Genomic DNA, 20,818 nt, shown 5'->3' with positions numbered 1-20,818 from the left:
ATGGGCCGAGGGAGCCGGCGTACAGCTTCCGGGTCATGTGGCCAGCAGGACTAAGCCGCTTCTGGCGAGCCAGAGCAATGCACGGAAACACCGTTTACCTTCCCGCCGTTTACCTATTTATCTACTTGCACTTTGACGTGCTTGCGAATTGCTAGGTTGGCAGGAGCAGGGACCGAGCAATGGGAGCTCACCCTGTCATGGAGATTCGAACCGCCGACCTTCTGATCGGCAAGTCCTAGGCTCTGTGGTTTAACCCACAGCGCCACCTGCATCCCTTCAAACCTTAGATAGGGATTGTTATAAAGATGTTCATTTGTAAGAAATATTTCACAAAGGACACACAAGGCAGCAAGTTTTCAAAATATTAGGTTAGCGTGAATTTGCTCATTAATTTTGCCCTCCTACTGTCTCTGGTCAAATAGGTTTTCCCAGTCCTATAAAAAAATAGGTTTTTCCAGTCCTATAAACTACAAAATGTGTTTGGCAGAGATGAGAGAAAAGTGGACACTCTCCAGGCAAGGATGACTTTATCTTATCACTTCCAGTGCTCAGAAAATGACCATCTGTTTCCAGCCAACATTTCATCTTGGTCTAGAATGAGTCACTTTTAAATGTTCTGGATAAAAGAGAGCTAATTTTAAACTGAATTTACATTCATAGCATGCAAGTTATATGGTTGCATTGCAAACATAGGGCAATGTAAATACTGTTTGAAGTCATTTGTTCACATTTGTGTCACTGGCTTCAATTATATTAAAACAGCTTTGATTCAAATAACTTTGGTTTAGTATTGGTGTGGAACTGTGGATTGGGTGAAGAACAATTTAGAAAGGGAATGTAGACATTAAATTTATTGTGATGATCTTAATATATATCATTTGGTTTTCTGCGTATTATATCATATTTTAAGTCAGTTTTTGTGTTTTTGTTTTTAATTTGAATAGTACTGCTCAAAAAGTCACAGATGTAGACTACTAAATTCAATATAATAATGTTAATGGTTGCTTATCCCCTGTCCTTGCTTACATGAGAACCCAAGGAACCTAACAGTATGTATATGTGTTTGTGTGTATATAGTTACAAAAGTTGGGTGCCTCCCCCCCTCTGATGAGTGGTGACAAGAATCCATGAGGTTCTGAGCACTCATCCAGGGTCTGTGGTCTTATGGATAATTGAGACATGGTGGAGACTGTAGTAGCTTTAAGAAATATGGTTTATTCACCTATTTATGCCTTTAGTCTGCATGGAGGGAGTCTTACAGCATGGTCATTTATTTTTAACAGATATTTATTAAAATTTCAGAAATTATATACAGAAAACAAACAAAACACAGACAAAAAACAAGTATAATTTCAATCCCTTATTTTCTTATGCCTTACTTCGCTGACCTCCTCCTCCCCCCCTTTCTGTATTCCAAATTCAAAATATTTATTCAGCAAGTCCTCTCCCTTAATTTCATTTAGTTTTAACCATTCTTTTCTTTTAACTTAAACATTACTGCTATAAACCACTTGGCTTTGTTAGAGACTTCAGAATACAGACCAGAATGGAAAAATCCAGGCAGCAATATTTCTTTAAAACAAAAGTTTTATTCAATTTGGTCTTTGTCAGACAAAAAGCAAAAAGGGGTGCATTCAGGACGAAATGAGAGAGAATGCCCCCGAACACCAGGGGCAAACAGTTTTTATCCCCTCAGGCAAAACAATGGTTCAACCCTTGACCCAGCCCTCAAACATTCCCCTTTATGCATATTCATTGAAGCTCAACCCCCCCACCTGTTTTTGTGGTTCCAACAGGTTGCTCGGCTTAGAACCTTGTGGTGGGCTAGACATCCTGGGCAAACGAACAGTTTCTCAGAACAGCTCCAAAATCCCCTGACCGCATCCTCCTGCAAACTCGCTGTGTTGCAAAAATATTGTTTTGCAAGCAGGGGCAAGCAGGGGAGAGAGAGAAATGTCTTTTTTTAGCTTTTAGTTTGCTCTCTAAGATGGCTTTCAGCTTATCTCCAGCCTGGCTCTCCAAAGTGGACCCAGGTGGACCCCTGGTCCTCACTCCTTCATTCCCCCCTTTCCATCATGAAAATGCCGACCGATTATGGTTCTGCATTTTCATTTTGATGGACCTATAGATACCACATCATAGAGAGCCAGGATATGCGTACATGTAGCTGCATTGACCAATGCTCGTTTGTGAATGGCGGAACGGTTAAGTGGCAGTGGGAGAAGTGGTAGTCCACTCGTGGCATCTGTTGGGGTGACTTATTGGCAGAATGGGCTACCACTTCAGTCACTTGTAAACACCTAGTGTAGGGGTTATGGACGCCCCACTCAGTCATTAGACGGGAAAAGTTGGCAGGGGAGACCAGGGAACTCTTTCCCGCTTTGGCCAATGCCAGCAAAAATACAGGAGCATCCAAAGAAGTAGGGCAGTACATACCACGCCTACCCACCAACCCCAATATTTCCATAGTTCCTCGCACCAATACTCAGGGTTCATTCCTAATGTTCTTTTACTGCTGAAGGGCCCACTGATATTCGTATTCAATTATTCGCTGGGCCTCAGGGGTGACTCTCCACCTTTTTGCTGAGGCACCCACTATATGGAGCAATTTCCCTATAATCCCTTGTGGGTGGACTGGGCCCTCGTGTTGTCTCCTCAAGAGATTATACCCAAAAGGGGCTTCCCCCTCTTCATCTATCACCATGCACCCACAAGAATATGTCCACCCCTGTAATGGCCTGACACACGGGGTGACTATATCAAGGGGTTCTGGTCCCAATACCAAAAGTCCTAGTGGTGCCTCTAAATTTGCTGGAGAGCAAGTTTCTACGTTGGGGACCCTGCCCGCGGGCACCCCTCCCATCCAATTCTTCCGGAACTAGGTGCCCTGTCTGTCTACTTGGTGGCAACTCTTATGCAGCCACAAGAATACCCTGCCACATTCAAGGGTATTAGGTGTGGAGTTACCAGGCCCAGTAGTTCAGGTAGTATTCTGGGATTTTGCTTGGTAGGGTCAGGGCAATAAGACATAGAGCAAGTCAATAAAGAAAATAAGAGAGAAAAGAGAAAGTCTTTGTAACTGTCCTTGTGATGATTAGTCGCAGGATCTCGTTGCCCGTGGCCTAACGCTTTTTCCCTGGTAGCATCAGACACAAGGTGATGATCAACTTCAGAGGGTCAGCAGGATTTCTCTTGCAAGTCCAGACACCCTTCTTCAGATGCGTGTGATGTACCCAGGGGATCACCTCGGCTACTTTCACTGCAGTTGGGGATGAGGGGTTCGCCAGACGCTGTCACCCAGAGGAACTGGTGAACCGGCTCAGCGAGACTGCCGCGGGACTGCAGGTGTACGCTCGAGGGAATACCTGGAAAGGAAGCAAACACACACAACAAACACAGGGATTGCACTTGTTCTTGGGTGATGTGATCTCCCATCTGCCCCAAACTGGCGGGGATGTCTCGGACGAAAGGGGTTGGCCTGCCATATAGAAGTTCAAAGGGTGATAGTCTCAGTCTCTTGGTTGGCGCACAGGGCACAGTTTGGGGATATAGCAGCAGTTAGTTATAGCAGCAGTTAGTTGAGATAGAATATTCTCCCAAGGTGTGCTTTAGCAGCTGGGCCTCCCAAATGGGTGGACTCGTGGTAATTCTTTACAATTGTGCTGGCCAGCACAAAAACACGGCTGTCTGGTCCTTCCTGGAGCGTTGCTCCTTCTTGGCTGGTCCACTGCTGTTCATCAAGGGTGTAACGTGGTTCCACATCGTCTGGAGTGAGTTCTGGGATTATTCTTTTGGCATAGCAGGCATTTCCTGGAAATCTGGGCTGCCAGTTGATAAAGGTTGGCTATATAGACATACTTCTCCAGCTGCTTGGTTGTGGCATCTGGCCTCATGTGGGTGGACACATAGTATCTGGTTTGTCAGCAGTGCTTAAGATCTCTTCTGGGACCACTGCTCCAATAACTGAGGCGGGGGCCGGTTCCCGGGCTGCTTCCTTGGCCACTCTGTCTGCCAATCGATTTCCTCTGGCCACTTCTCCAGGTCCAGTCTTGTGTCCATAACCTCAATGCAATCGTGCGTCTGCTCCTCACCTTCTCCTACCGGCAACAGGGTAGCTGGGTTGAGGGCGGTGGTGACCACTGGTGGAGGTTTCAGAGCTGCCTCACAAGCTGCATGATCTGCTTTCCGGTTGCCTCTAGTGACCATGTCCCAACCTCTATCATGGCCTTTGCAGTGCATTACAGTAATCTCTTTGGGGGCCCATACAGCTTCTAGTAACGTCTCAACTTCTGGAACATATTTCAGAGTTTTCCCGTGGGCTCCACTCAAGCCCCGCTCTTTCCATAGGGCGCCATGCACATGCAGGGTTAAGAAGGCATATTTAGAATCAATATAGATGTTAGCCTTGCATCCAGCTGCCAATTGCATGGCAATGCCTTTCGCTGTTGGACTTCACCTCAGAGGACAAATAACTCTTGGAGACTTTGGCCTCCTCAGAACTCTTGGAATGGCTTGCCTGGCCTGCACCCCCACTTTTGGGTACTCCATTGCCTGAGGAACAGCTTGCAACTGCCTTTTCAGCCTTTCTCCAACACACAGTCCATCACACAGATGCATTGAACCGTAGAAACAACTTCTCAAAGCAGCCTCAGACCCCTCTGGGCTTTCTGGGCGTCCTCTAGGCCCCTCTGGTCTGGCTTCCACTGCAGCCTGACATGCCGTCTTCAATCCCTGCCACGCAACCCAGGGCTTCTCTAGAGCATCAGCCACGTCTCCTTCACAAGCCTCCACTGCGCCTGTAAACTTCTTAATGGGCTGGGCAAAGCCTGTTTCAGCCTGTGTATTTTCCATAACTGCTTTTCTGCCAGCCAGTAATACATGCGTCTTGACCAAGCTTCCTAATTGGCTCCATGATCTGAGATCTGGACATGCCCTGGAACCCAGGCTGTTTTTGGATTTTGGTTCTAATGTCCTTTGCACATTGTCCTATGAAGGAGGCATTTACCATTAACTCATGTGCAGGGAGTTCAGAGTCAAAGGGGGTCCAAATTCTGTATGCCTCCATCAGGCGTTCCAAGAAATTCTAAAGCCTGTGTATTAATTCTCCTCCTTTCCTCTGAGGTAAAGAGAGTGCTCAGCAATTGCTGACAATCTGCCCAGGTAGCCTCATGCGCTGCAAATATAGAGGACAGCAAGTCCACAACTGCCTGGGGCTTCTCAGCAAACGCAGGGGTGTGGGTCTTCCAATTCATCAAATCGATGGTGGTGAAGGGGACATATTGAAGGGTGAACGGAGGCGCAGGGAGTGGCTTGTCCCAAACTATACGAAGGGGGGTCAGGACTTCTGCTTCTCCTGCCTCTGCGGTGGACCTGGACCGCTTTATGTGCTCCCCCAATGCTTTGCCTCGAACATTGCAATAAGCTTCTGCAGCTTTTCGATACATAGTGGTCAAACTTCTGTATTTGTTCATCCTTTCCCTCAATTCTTTAAGGTTGGGGTATATTTTGTCCAGGATCTGGTCACTGGGCTCTGCCTCGTCTACTTCTGGGGTGTCTGGCAGCCTCCCCTTTCCTGCTTCGGCTCCCTGGGCCGCATATCGGGGCGGCGGTGGAGCTTTGGGGATATGGGGCTGTCCCTGTCCTCCCAAGGGGCCACCACGGCACTTGGATCATATGGGGGTGGGGCCAGGACTTTTGCCTCGGATCCCTGGTAAATGGGCTTCTTGAGGCGTTTTCCTGCCTGTGTTCCTTAATTTTGCATTGATCAGTCTTATATTTCTTCAGCCAGGGGGGTGGGGGGTTGTCTATTATCACGTGAACCTCTAGAACTTCATCCATGTTCACAAACTCATGCAAGTTAAATGGAGAAAGTTCTTCTTCCTCTTTTAGTTTTATGCAGTTTCTTTGTGTGTGTTTTTTTAAACTTCTAGTAGTTCTCCCAGCAGACACCTGAACTTGGCTGGTCACACCCTGTGGTCAGTTTCAGGTGTCTGGCTTGTTTTTTGTTTTTTTTTTCATCTGTTCCCTCATCCTTTTTCTGTGGCAACTAACTTGTCAACTGTGGTGGCCACAAAGATGCAGGTCTTCTCTTGAGGTTTCTCTGCCTGAGTCTCAAACCAGGGGTCTGCTGCAGTGTTCTCTGAGACACACCTGAGCACCGAGCCATCCAGCTGGTGCCTGGTTAAGGACACCAATTAAATTGCCCTCCCTGTCTCAACTATAACTGCTATAGGGCTAAAACCATTTCGTATTTCCTAGCCATAGACCACCTCTCACTGGTCATCAGAGAAACTAGGGCACTACTGGTGGTTTCCCTGATGTGTTCCAAACTGCCGCTGGTCACATAGATACCCAGCTCTTCCCTAGTTAAGTTCTGGGATTTAGGTTGCCCTCCCTGGTCAAGCTGTAGTTACTATAGGGATCAAAACTGTTGGAGGTCTGCAAGGCTCATGTGCTTCATAGTTCAGTGATGGGCTTTGGAGAAACTAGGAGGCTTGCCTTACTATCAAACTTACAGCTCAGCAGAGAACGCTCCAGCTCTGCCTGGCTGAACCCTTGCCTTCATTGAGGTCCTGAGATCTGAAAGATTTGTATGCACTCTAGTTCTGTATACTAACTTGGATAACCTAAGGGATCTCTGGAGCGATCCCCTTCATCGCTCCCAAATCTGAATCTGAGTCTGAAACTCTTCTCTAAATAACTACTCAGCCTCAAAAGATACTCCTTGTTGCCCTGTCCCAACTAGGGCCCCTATGTTTCTTCCCAGTTCAATGCTGTGTCCAGTCCAGTTCACACAGAGTGCGTAAGCGTTCTGGCGTCATCACAACGCCATAGTCTCCGCTGAATCCTTTCTTGAAATTGTTCAGCATGCACTGTAGGGGAGTTATTAGACCTTTTGAGCCACTCCCTCCCATATTTAATATGGCCCTTGTGCAGCGTCCCCAAACACCAAATACACACACATGCAGTTCCCAATTTTCCTCGCCCAGTCGAGCTCGCGCTGCTGGGAACCGGAGTACTTATTGGTTCTACCCCAGGGGAATACCCTGGGGTTACACACACACACGCACCAAGTGCCTCTTTCACTGGACGCTGTACCACACACACTAGCCTCCTGGTTCCCCCCCTTTTTTTCCTTTCTGCCTTCCTTTAAATCCTTAAGCGTGGGTGGGTATCAGGGGCCAATCCTTCCCTTACTGCCACCAAACACGCTTGGGCATGTGATCAGGATGCCCCTTCCCCTTTTTAATTACAAGGGGGTCTCTGTCTTCCTCTGTCCCCAGGGCCCTTTTCCATGTACTCACCAGCCGGCTGGACTCTGGCCTGTCCTGTCAACCTCGGTCCTTCAATCCGTTGCCTTCTCTTCCAGGATCCAGCAGAAGGGTCAAATTGGCTTCGCCCTCCTCCGAAGAAAAGCCTCGGTGGCGCCAGGAGTAAGCGGCCTATTGGCTCTTCTCCTGTGTCCTGCCTAGAAAAGGACAAGGGAGCTGCCTTCTGGTCTTTTGAGGACTTAAGGTCCCTATCCGAGTCACGCAGGCACCAGAAATGTTAGAGACTTCAGAATACAGACCAGAATGGAAAAATCCAGGCAGCAATATTTCTTTAAAACAAAAGTTTTATTCAATTTGGTCTTTGTCAGACAAAAAGCAAAAAGGGGTGCATTCAGGACGAAATGAGAGAGAATGCCCCCGAACACCAGGGGCAAACAGTTTTTATCCCCTCAGGCAAAACAATGGTTCAACCCTTGACCCAGCCCTCAAACATTCCCCTTTATGCATATTCATTGAAGCTCAACCCCCCCACCTGTTTTTGTGGTTCCAACAGGTTGCTCGGCTTAGAACCTTGTGGTGGGCTAGACATCCTGGGCAAACGAACAGTTTCTCAGAACAGCTCCAAAATCCCCTGACCGCATCCTCCTGCAAACTCGCTGTGTTGCAAAAATATTGTTTTGCAAGCAGGGGCAAGCAGGGGAGAGAGAGAAATGTCTTTTTTTAGCTTTTAGTTTGCTCTCTAAGATGGCTTTCAGCTTATCTCCAGCCTGGCTCTCCAAAGTGGACCCAGGTGGACCCCTGGTCCTCACTCCTTCATCTTCTAAACCATCCTCATTCTAACATTTATTAATTTTGCCATGTTTCACAACCCTTTCTTCAGTTTATTTTTGGTAACCTTATTTTCATTTAGTTTAGTTCATTTAACAAAAAAAGAAAAATCCAGTTTTACCTTATCCAAACTTAATCGTCGAACTTATACCTCAGTTCATATTCTTAAAACATTTTTTCTAAGGTCGACCAAGATTCCCTTCCATGAATTTCCCAGTTTACATAGCAATAATAAAAAAAGGAAAAAATAAAAACCACAAAATAAATTGTAATTATGAACCCTTTGGGTTCCCAAACTCCACCCCCCCTTCCCGGTTTCAGCCCCCAAAAATGTCCATCAGTCTTAATCTACTATCAGCCTGGAGATCTCACGTCCAAGGCACTTAATTGTCTTTCAGCTCCTCTCTGCCGGTCTTTTTGATAGACCTTGATATTAAACACCAAATCTTGGAGAGGCTCCGGCCCAACAGGATCCATGTTTTTTCCAGCTAGGCCTCCATACTTAAAAGTAGAGCCCATGGGGTGTTCCATTTCTTGTTTCTTGCTCCTTTCCAGTCCAAAAGTCCCCAAAGCTCTAACCTCCACCTTAATCACATTTGTAATCCTTAGGTCTTCTGATCTCCACATAAGAAGATCTCTCCATTTCTCAATCTCCAATTCAGGCCGAGCTTTCCACATCAGATTTTTATTTTCCTTCATTGCCATCATGTCAGGCCTCAAAATAAAATTCTCTTTTAGCATCTGCACACCAACTCCTCCTTCCTTTTCTTCAGGGGCAACATATGTCTCCTTCTCCATATTCTCAAAACTCTCGGATTTCTCTATTTGTTCAGTTAAATAGGCTCCTTGTTCCCAATCCTTATCCGATCCAAGAATGTTATTTACTGTTGAGTCCAGAGTTGAAAAATTTGTAGCCATAATTTCAAATTGACCTTGTAACTTTCCCAAGAGAACAAAAGCTCTGTCCAATTCAGCCTGGATTTTCCCTCCTCTAGCCATTTCTATAATATTGCTAAGTCCCTCTAGGAGGATTTTAGTTCCTTAGTATTCTTTTCGGCTCGAGTCCGGAAATCCAGTTATTTTGTAACAGCCCTTCCTTGTTGTCAGAGCTGCTTAAAGATCCTAGCTCACAGAGGATCACGCTAGCCAGCGATCATTAAGTAAAAGTCTTTATTGAGTTACAGTTTCCATTCTCAAGCTGCTGCGTGCAACTCTACATCTAGTGGCTAGATCGGCGAAGCTCCGTCTGAGTCTCCGCCCCTTGTGCACCAACTTAATATCCTAGCCCTGCTCCACCTTTTCCGCCTGACTGTCCTCCTCTGGGTCCCTCTACCCCCCGGGGTCTCTTCCTTCCTGGATTCTTCTGACGCCGACCCCCCGGACCCTCCTGCCTCCTTGCGCCGGGCTTTAGGACCTGGCTCTCTTTCAGGGCTGCCCACTGCGTCACTTTCCTGTGCATTTGAACTTGGCGCGCGCGCCCAACTTTCCACTTTCCGTTTGACCGTTTCCTCGCTCCCCGATGGAGGTGTGGCCACTCCTGACTCATGCCCTCCCTCCTGTTGTGAGCTGCCAGCACTTGCCCCCTGGCTCCCTTCCTCTTCCCTGCTCTCTGGCGGTGACGCTGGTCCCGATTTCCAACTGCTCTCCTGTGAGTCCCCTCTGGCTCTATCTTCCTGGGGTGCCCCCCTAGACTCCCCCCTTGCCCTGGCCACTGGTGCTCCTTTCTGTGAATCTTCTGATTCACTGGAAAGACTCGGAGATCTCGGGTCGTCGTCATCACTCATCTTTTCTTCTGCCTCCTCCCCTTCGCTCTCTGTTTCCTCCCTTGCCCTTGCCTCTGCTCCTGAACCCCTGACATCCATCCCCCCCTCGAAGCCCCCCATTCCCCCCTCCCCTCCTTCTGGTGCGGGAGCTGGGTTCTGCTGTGTCAAAGGGACGAACGTCGGATATCGTTCGCTTCCCGTGGCGGGCCTCCATCTGAAGTCTCCCGGGTCTTCCTCCCTGCTCTCGTCGACGACGGTCACCTCCGCTTCCATCTCTGTGCCGCCGTGCTCGAAACCAGGGTCGTCCCCGAAAACGTCCATGTCCGTCTCTCCCTCACTGGCGGCGTCGCTCGTCCTGGACCTTCCAGCCACTTCCTGCGCCACTGCTCCTCTGGTCTATCGTCCCACCAATACGAGGGTTCTGAGGCAGATCCCAAGGGTGACCCCTCCGGGGAACGGGCGTCTCGTGTCGGGTCCTCGTCCGAGTCGAACCCCCGGAACGTGCTGGCCGAAAGCGTGGGCGTGAAAAGCCAGTCGTCGAAAAAGTCTGCTGGAATTGGTCTATGTGGGAAGAGGGCATGAAACTCGTCTTTGAGCAGAGGTTCGTCCAAGGCGTAGCCCGGCACCCAGCTGTTCGCACTGGCCGGGGTGCCCTCCTTGGCGAGAAAGTATTCTACCCCCTCTTCCCCCCATCTGGAGTCCAAAATCTCCGTGACTTCGTTGATGCGCTCCTCCTGTGCCACTCCCGCGTGCCCGGTTCTGTCCCTGAACGGACTCGGTGCCGTTCCGGGTTCCTGAAACCTGTGCGGTGCCTTGTAGGGAGTGAGCACCGATCTGTGGAACACCAGATGCATCCTGGAACCCTCCGGAAGCGCCAGCCTGAAAGCTACCGGGTTGACCCGCTCTTCGACTTGGTAGGGCCCCAGTTGCTTATGCCCTAGTTTCTTCTTGGCCAACGACCTGGCCGGCACTGCATGGGCTGCTAACCAGACCCAGTCTCCCACGTGGATCTCTTCGCCAACCCTCCTGTGTTTGTCCGCTTGTACCTTGTATGCGTGTTTGGCCAGCTCCAGGTGGCGCCGCAGCTGATCGTGGACTTCCTGCAACTCCGACGCGAACGCATCTGCCGTCTGCGGCTCCCCCTCCCCCAGTCTTTCCAGTCCCGGGAAGGTTCTGGGGTGCCTCCTGTTGTTGGCGAAGAACGGCGTGACCCCCGTGGACACGTGCTTCGTGTTGTTGTAGGCGAACTCGGCGAGCGGCAGGTAATCCACCCACGTCGCAGGCTGTTGATTCGCATAACATCTCAGGTACTGCTGCATGATGGCATTGACCCGCTCCGCTTGCCCGTTGGTCTGCGGGTGTCTCGCCGATGCCAGGTTGATCTTGACGTTCAGGAAGCCCATCAGCTTCTGCCAGAAATTCGAGATGAACTGCCGCCCCCGGTCGGACAGAATAGACCGTGGCAGACCGTGAACCTTGAACACGTGGTCTATGAACAGTTTGGCGGTTTGCTCCGCCGTGGCCACCTTAGCACACGGAATGAAATGTGCCATCTTGGAAAACAAATCCACCACCACCAGCACTGCCGTCTTGCCCCTCGAGCTGGGCAGATCCGTGACAAAGTCCAGGGCCACCCTCTCCCATGGTTCGACCGGAGTTTGCAGCGGTTCCAACAGTCCGGCCGGCGGTCTGTGCACTGGCTTGGCCCTCTGGCAGGTGTCACACCTCGCCACGTAGTCCGCGACCTCCCCTCTCATTCCGGGCCACCAGAAATCCCTGGCTACTAATTCCACCGTCTTCTCCTTGCCAAAGTGCCCGGCAGTGGGCGCGTCGTGCAGCTGCTGCAGCACCTTGGCGCGAAGTTCGTCTCCCGGCACGTAGATGGCCCCTTTACGGATGAGCAATCCATCTCTCAGCTGGAAACCGTCGGTCGCTGCCTTGCCCCTTTGCACCTCTGCCATCTTTGCTTGCGCGAAGGAGTCATCCTGCAACGCTCGTCGCACCGCCTCCAGGTCCACGGTTGCCGCGGCGCACGCCCACACTGTTGGTGCGAAGATGTGCATGGCGTTGCGTCCTCCAGATACTGTGGCTTACGGGAGAGAGCGTCCGCCATGATGTTGGTGTCCCCCGGGACATACTCTATTCGGAAGTCGAAGTTCGCAAAGAACTCAGCCCAACGTATCTGCCTCTGGTTCAGGAACTGTGCTGTGCGCCAGTGCTCCAGATTCTTGTGGTCCGTGCAAACCTGCACCGTGTGCTTGGCTCCGATCAGGAAGTGCCTCCACGCTTTGAACGCTGCATGAATGGCCAGCAACTCCCTGTCCCAGATGGTGTAGTTCTGCTCGGACTTGCTGAGCTTCCTGGAGTAAAACGCTCCCGGCCGCCAAACCCCCTGCGGGTCTTTCTGCAGCAGGACTGCCCCCACGGCTCTGTCCGAGGCGTCTGTCTCCACCCTCATCGGCCTGCTAGGGTCGACATGCAGCAGCTGCTCTTCCGACGCGAAGAGACGCTTGAGTGCCTGAAAGGACTGCTCCGCCTGCTCTGTCCAGATGAACTTCTTTTTCTTGGAGCTAAGCGTGTCCGTGATGGCTGCTGTCTGCATAGCGAAGCCCTTGATAAACTTGCGATAGAAGTTCGCAAAGCCGACAAACCGTTGGACCTCCTTCCGGTTGCGTGGGCTTTTCCAATCCAACACCGCTCGAACCTTGGCGCTGTCCATGGTGAGCCCCTTGTCAGACAACTTGTAGCCCAGAAAATCCACCTCAGTCACGTCGAATTGGCACTTCTCCAGCTTGGCGTAGAGGCTATGCTGCCTTAGCCTGCTCAGCACTTCCTTGACGTGTCTGTCATGCTCCTGCTGCGATTCCGAAAAGATCAGGATGTCATCTAAGAAACAGACGCACGTCTTGTAGAGAAGTCCCGCCAACACGTGATGCATGAAAGCTTGAAAAACGTGGGAGCCATTTTGCAATCCAAAAGGCATAACTCTATATTCGTAGGTACCCAGTGGCGTGAACATGGCTGTCTTCCACTCATCTCCTTCCCGCATGCGAATGAGGTTGTACGCCCCTCGCAGGTCTAACTTGGTGAACACGCTGCCCTTCCGCACCTTTGCTAGGAGGTCGTCGATTCGGGGCATGGGGAAGTCCGATGGCTTGGTCACACTGTTTAAGATGCGATAGTCCACTACAAGTCTCTTTTGGGGCGTGTCCCGCTTCTTAACAAAGAATACAGGACTGCCCCCCGCTGCCTTGGACTCCCGGATGAAACCGCGCTCCAAATTATGATCTATGAACTCTTTGAGTTCTTGCAGTTCGTCCTCTGACATGGAATACAGCTTCCCTTTAGGCAGCGCCGCCCCCGGCAGCAGGTCAATCTTGCAGTCATATGGTCTGTGAGGGGGTAGCCTGTCTGCCTCCTTCTCGCAGAAAACTTCCAAAAATTCTGCGTACTTGTGGGGAATCGCTTGCAGCGTGCCTAGCAGCAGCTGTGACTCCTCTTCCTCTCCTTCCTGCCGGGGCACGATGCAGTGTTCAGCACAAAAGGAAGAGCCGAAAGTCAGTTGCCTCTGGTACCAAGCCAGCGTTGGGCTGTGCTTGTCCAGCCAACTCATGCCCAATACAATGGGCGTGTCCGATAGTTGAGTGACGTTGAAGCTGATGATTTCTCTGTGATTCCCAAGTCGCATCACCATTGGTGGCGTCTGCTTCACCACTTGCCCCCCAAGCAGCTCCCTGCCATCCACCGTGACAACCTGCAGGGGCAGCGTGGCAGGCAGCAACTGTATAGCGTGCCGGTCGACAAAGTCCTGCCCTATAAAGTCCGCATTGCTTCCTGAGTCAATGGTGATTGGCACGTCCATGGTGATTCCATTGGGCAGCTGGAGCGATGCGGTGAGCCTCACTACTGGTTTGGGCGGGAGGGGGTTCACGGGCTGTAAAATCTCTGGGGACTGCGTCACTAACACGTCTGGCTGGGCCCCAGCGCCTCTTCCTCCAGCCAGACTGCGTCGTTTCCCTGCTGTGGTTCTCCTTGCTGCGTTGCTGCAGTCACCATTGCTGAGGCTGCAGTGTGCTTGTGGAGCCTCCGGGGACACTCTTTCGCCATATGCCCTGGATCCTCGCAGATGTAACACTTCCTGTTCCCTCTAGGAGGCTTCGCTTTCACTGTTGCCGGTGCTAGGGCTCTGGCTGCTGACTGAGCCCTTGCACTTCCAACCTCCATAGGTTCCGCCCCTCCTCCTGGCGGAGGCGTGGATTGCGCATGCGCTGCTTCTCTGGGAAGGAAGGAGGAGCCCCTGGCTGGTTCGCGCCCTCCACGCCCTTCGTCCCTGCTCCATGGACGTTCTTCCAGCCGCACCCCCACCGCCAGCGCCCTTTGAACGATCTCCTGCGTGGTCCGGGGTCTCTCCCCCCTCGCGATTTCATCTTTAATCGAGCTGTGCAACCCCTCCCAAAAGAGGTCTCTTACAGGGGCCGAATCTCTGTCCCATTCCAGGGCACTGACCAAAGCGAAAAAGCGGGCATGGTACTGCCTTACGCTGGCCCTCCCTTGCCTTAGTCCATGCACCTCCTTCCGGGCAAGATCCACGTCAATGCTTGATAAGAAACACCCATCCATCGCTTTAATAAAGGCATCCGCATTTTGGAGCGCCGGATCCTTATCTCTCCACAAATTGCGCAGCCATGCTTTAGCATCCCCATGCAAATGGGACATGATGAATCCCACTTTCTCTTGCTCATCTCTAAAGTCTTTATTCAGCAGTTGCAGTGCGCACAGTACGTCTGCTCTAAAGTTGGGATACTGTTGCAGGTTCCCATCGAAGTGAGAGACCAGACCGCCTGTTCGTCTCGCCAACCCAATTCCCTCCTGTCTGGGTGTCAGTTGCCCTTGCTTTGTAAGCACGTCTAACCTGACCTGGAGATCCCTGCAGGCGGCAGCTGCCTCCTCCTCTCTCTTCCTGGATGCGAGAGCCTCGGCATTCAGTTGTGACACTGCTTCTCTGAGTTCCGCTATCTGCTGCTCAGCCGTCATGTCGGCTGCCGTTCGTGAGCTCGCTAGTAGGCACCTGCTTCTCTCCTCTCCTCAAGGCTGTAGATGCCCACAATTAAGAGACGGAGCTTACTGTCAGAGCTGCTTAAAGATCCTAGCTCACAGAGGATCACGCTAGCCAGCGATAATTAAGTAAAAGTCTTTATTGAGTTACAGTTTCCATTCTCAAGCTGCTGCGTGCAACTCTACATCTAGTGGCTAGATCGGCGAAGCTCCGTCTGAGTCTCCGCCCCTTGTGCACCAACTTAATATCCTAGCCCTGCTCCACCTTTTCCGCCTGACTGTCCTCCTCTGGGTCCCTCTACCCCCCGGGGTCTCTTCCTTCCTGGATTCTTCTGACGCCGACCCCCCGGACCCTCCTGCCTCCTTGCGCCGGGCTTTAGGACCTGGCTCTCTTTCAGGGCTGCCCACTGCGTCACTTTCCTGTGCATTTGAACTTGGCGCGCGCGCCCAACTTTCCACTTTCCGTTTGACCGTTTCCTCGCTCCCCGATGGAGGTGTGGCCACTCCTGACTCATGCCCTCCCTCCTGTTGTGAGCTGCCAGCACTTGCCCCCTGGCTCCCTTCCTCTTCCCTGCTCTCTGGCGGTGACGCTGGTCCCGATTTCCAACTGCTCTCCTCTGAGTCCCCTCTGGCTCTATCTTCCTGGGGTGCCCCCCTAGACTCCCCCCTTGCCCTGGCCACTGGTGCTCCTTTCTGTGAATCTTCTGATTCACTGGAAAGACTCGGAGATCTCGGGTCGTCGTCATCACTCATCTTTTCTTCTGCCTCCTCCCCTTCGCTCTCTGTTTCCTCCCTTGCCCTTGCCTCTGCTCCTGAACCCCTGACACTTGTTGTCAACAAATTGTAACAAATTGTAACCAATGTAGCCGGTAGAAGCAGCCAAAAACAGAGTTTTCTTTTTCCGTCTTGACAGCTGACTTGACAGCTGTCAAGCACTTCAATACTTCATCATCAGGCGCTCTCTCCCAGGTCCGGGGGGGGGATGGAACTTCAGCTCTCAAAATCGGGTCTTAATCCTCCAGTAAAAATTTTCTAATATCAAACCGTGAAATTAAAGTCTTTTACAAGAGAAAAGAGAAAAATTCTTACGACCTTAGGTAGCAGGTCCTTTGCTTTATGATGTTTACAAAGAGGGGGGCGGACTTCCTTTTTAACCCTTCCCCGCTCATTCCTAATTCAAAGAAATTCTTCCTTTAGAGCCCAAATTTCCATGTTACTCACGGGTTGTTACTTCGAAATCCAATTATTCAAAAGAAGAAGTCAGTGCTCTCCAACAATGGCTTGCGGCTTCACTCCACAGAAGAGGAAGTACTCTCAGCACCGCGCCGCACCCCGACCCCATTCCGGAGCCTTTAAAAAGGCTCCTTCGCAGATCGGGGGGCGCAAATGGTGCCCGCTGAGTCACCACGTTCACAGGCTTCTCCACCTGTGATTTTTTAGGGTCCCCGCTTCGCCGCAGCGGCAAGACCCGATCCTGCAGAGCCGATTCCCTCCGGAGCTCGGAGGGAATCCGCCATTAGTCGCTGGCGCTAACCGGAAGTCCCCACCGCATGGTCATTTGAAGAAGGGCTTGTACCCCACAGCAGTGCAGCCCTGGAGTCCAAGGCATCTCTTGAAGTCAGTCTGCAGCCAGGGGTAGGCAACCTAAGGCCTGTGGGCCGGATCCGGCCCAATCGCCTTCTAAATCTGGCCCATGGATGGTCTGGGAATCAGGGTGTTTTTACATGAGTAGAATGTGTCCTTTTATTTAAAATGCATCTCTGGGTTATTTATGGGGCATAGGAATTCGTTCATTTTCCCCCTCCAAAATATAGTCCGGCCCACCACATGCTCTGAGGGACGGTGGACTGGCCCACAGCTGAAAAAGATTGCCTAAGATTGATCCTAGACCTTCATCAAAACAACCCTTGCTCAAGACTCTTTTTGTCACCTCACTCTCAGCTACCCTGCAACCTTCCAAACCCAGTCTCTGTTCAAACCTCAGGGCACGGAGGAAGAACAGTTCTCCAATTCCCAAACACCCCAAATAATAAAAATCCTACCATTTATTACCTACCATTTATTAATTTCTAGGGTTTAAGTGGGCCCCCCTCCCAAATCTATAACAATATATATTGTATAATGCGCTGTAAATATATTAAAACCCACTGGTTTAATTTTTATTTAAACCAAATACTCAGCATTTCCATATGGCTAAAAATAATACAAATAGAAGTGAAGCAAAATGCTCATTAAAAAAAGTATTTTGGATTATTTTCAATTTATTTTATTTTCCCTTCATTTTTATTAAATTTCTATACTGCTCTTCTTCCAAGAATCACAGGGTGGCTTAGATATAAAAATACAAAAATACCAAAAATACATACCATAGTAACAAACAACAACAACAACACCACACACACAGAGCTTTAAAAACCATAGATTGTTTACTTAGCCAAAGACCTGGGAGAAGAGGAATGCATTCACCTGGTGCATAGTTGTTTGGATCCAATACTGTTTCAGACTCATTTGATGGACATATTGAATGATTTGTTTATAATTGTTGAATAATTTCAGTGTTTACCAAGAAAACCTGATATATCCACTGAAAAAGTCTTAAATCTTCCTGCATTGGTGTCAGGGGCTGGACTGAGGAGGAATGGTGGGGCATTCTCCTGACCCTTCTCCTGACCCCCTTCTCCTGACCCTTTCCAAGAACAGGAGGACAGTATAGATTTAGATCAGTGGTTTACAGAAGGGCATAATTCGGAGGCAGCAGTGGGCAGAAGCTGGGAAATTTTGGAAGAGGAACAGCAGAAAGAAGAAGCAGCACCAGGGGAGAGACAGCTGACAGACTCAGTGTCCTTGGAAGGCATTCCTGACTTCCCTTCTCCCAGGACCAGACAGGTGTTGAGAGTAGTAGAACAGAGAGCTCAGAGGCAAAAAGCTCAGATTAGCCGGTGCAGGACTGACATAGATTAGGGAACACAAAGGGGGGGGGTGGGACTTTACTTGGAGCAATGCCATCATTGCATAGAGACTACATTAAGGTTACTAGATTTTTTTCAGTGAATCTGGGGACACAATAAATCAATAAGTAAGTAAGTAAGTAAGTAAGTAAGTAAGTAAGTAAATAACGTTCGGGACATTGATGCTGCAGTGATGGCAGGGGCAGAGGGAAGGGAGGTTTCACACTGCCTTTTGGAGCAGCCCCATCCCAATTTGTGTGTAAGCAGGAGGGGGCAGGGATCTCTCAGCTGGGAAGGGAGGCTTCCCATTACCTATCTGAGAGATCCCTGCTCCCTCCTGCTTGCATGCAAGCTCTGATACAGTGTGACGTCTCCCTTCAGAGCTGAGAGATCCCCGCGCCACTCCTGCTTGCATGCAAGTAGGAGTTGGGAGGCTGCTCCGATAGACAGCATGAAGCCTCCCTTCACAGCTTAGTTGCTGGGGTCAGGGAAGGTGGAGGCAGCCCAGAAGCTGCATTTTAGAGCCCCTGCACCACCATCAAATGGGGATTTCTGAGCAGCTCCTGAAGCCAGCTAGAGCCAACTCCTGAGACTGCTGCTGCTGCTGCTGCATTTCCCGGGGACATAAGATGAAATCCGCTGACATTCTGGGGATGGAATTTGTCTGGGGACTAATTCACAAATCTGGTGACTGTCCCTGGGAAACGGGGATGTCTGTTAACTCTAGACTACATCCCTTTGTCTCTCTCTGTGAATACTGAACAAGTTATGTGGTGATACGGAAGGGGGGGCATGTCTTCTTCACCTTCTTCTTCACTACAATATATCCATTTATTTCCAATTGTCAATGTCAAAAGGGACTAAAATATATAAAATTCATAGAAAATCAACGTGCCAGTTTGCTCAATTTCTCTACGACCCCATGACACCTCCCCTGTCCTCCATAATCCCTCAAGCAAGGTGTCAAGACCCTAATCTGGTCAAATCGCTCTGCCAAGCCCTTCCTCCGGGCAATGCCAGGTGACAGACTATGCATACATGGACCATTGTCTTCTCAGGATGTGCTTATCTGCGCATATCTCCAGCTCTCTGCATATTCCCCCCTCCCTCCTCCATATCTCCAGCTCTCTGCATATTCCCCCCTCCCTCCTCCATATGTTAATCCGGTGTAACCCAACCTCTTCCTAATGTATTCATGATGTAACTGGGATGTATTTTGCACTGTATTCTGGGATATGGAGGGAAATTTCAAAAGTTCATGTCACCCCTTTCTCACTGTTCAATCTCGCCTTGAACCTGTTGCGCAATAAACTTGGATCTTCTGTAGTTTGCTCCTGCGTCCGGCTGAGCTCATTTTCTTCCGCAGGGACCCACGGACTTAGTCCGATGAGCTGGGTGGCAGAGTAACCCCGCACCCAGATTTTTCCGTAACAGATGGCGCCCAACGTGGGGCTTGATGCGGTTCTCCCGCGTTGCTGACCGGGGGGCCCGAAATCTTCAGCCGGCACCGGGCCATTTTGCCTGGGAAGATCCTTTGGACCCCCAGCCATCTTCCGGGCGGTAATCGAAAGCCCCAGGAGTTCAGCCGGGGAGCAAAGAGGGATCCAGCCGGCTTATTCATCGATCCCGGGATCATCATAGAAGACGCGTGAGTATAAGGAAAAGGAAAAATCCAGTGCACTGGTGGGAAGGGGGTGGAAGTCTCCTGGCAACTGAATTCTCTGCCCTCCTCTCTATCGCTCCTTCTTACCTTTCTCTTGGTCCGGTTAGTGAGAGAGACCGTGGACCGCTGCTCAACCCGAAAGGGGGGTTCTGAGCTCTATCTCTTTTCCTTAAAATCTCCAGCCAGCCGCACCAATTGGGAGCCCGAAAGTAAGACGGAGAGACCCGACTTGAAAGATAGCCGACTCTCCGCAACGGGCATCCCAGTTGAAAGCAAGGGGTTGGAGTTCTCTTTCCGAACTTCCCGAGCGTCCTTGCTAGGGGGCAGGAAGTGGTCTTGCTTTCTGTATCAATCCCAGCCGCACCGGTCGGAGCTACGTACCACGTGTATCGTAAGCCCACTTCCGAAAGCAAGGGGGATTTTTGATTCAAAATTCTATCCAGGGATCACCCGATCTGGCACCGCATGGCGCGGGTGTCCAGTAGGGCCCCTTTTCCTGAGATGTGACGATAGGTAGGAGGTTGCCAGGAGGGATAGCCCATGAGGAATTGGGCGGGATCGGCAGAGTGGAAGGGACCCCAGGTTATTGACTAAGGAATAGGAAATAAGGAAAGGAATAAAAAGGGAAACCGGATAGTTCGAGCTCACTAAAACTACTAGGAAGTTGCCAAGCAACAAGAGATAGAAAACCCCTAAAAACCCCTGTACGAGTTACCCAAATCCTAATCAACCCCTCTCTTTCCCCCTTAAGATAAAACAAACAAACAAAAAAAGCAACAACAGCAACGCATGCATATATAAAGGGGTACCCTGTCAACCAAGCGTTGTGAGCCCTGCCAGTTTGATTAACTGGTGGTGTGTCTGAAGAGGCAAGGAGGCTCATAAAACCATGTGGGACTTTCCTACTAATTTCACTTAATGAAGCCAAAGGAAGCAGTCCAACTCCTTGTAATAACCAACTAAAGGATGAGAATATATATGTTTACATGTTGTCTGTTATGTGTGTTGTCTGTTAATACATATATGAGAATATGTATGCCTACATGTTGTCTGTTATATGTGTTGTCTCTTCCTTCTGTCTCTGACAGACTGCCTTTCTTAAGTGTGCATAGTTTAAACTGCAAGCTTGCTTCAAAATTTTGAATCTAGGGAAGCCATGCTGAACCTTGGCAGTCCTAAATAAGAGAAAATGAGAATGAGGTGCATAAATGTTTATCCAACCTCTTGCTTTGCCACAACTTTTGAGATTGTGAGTCTACAGTTTATTTTGGAATGTGAAGTTAACCCAAT

Source organism: Podarcis liolepis (genome assembly GCF_965112155.1).
Source record: "Podarcis liolepis genome assembly, chromosome: 8".
Lineage (NCBI taxonomy): Eukaryota > Metazoa > Chordata > Lepidosauria > Squamata > Lacertidae > Podarcis > Podarcis liolepis.
This window is presented reverse-complemented; position numbering follows the sequence as displayed.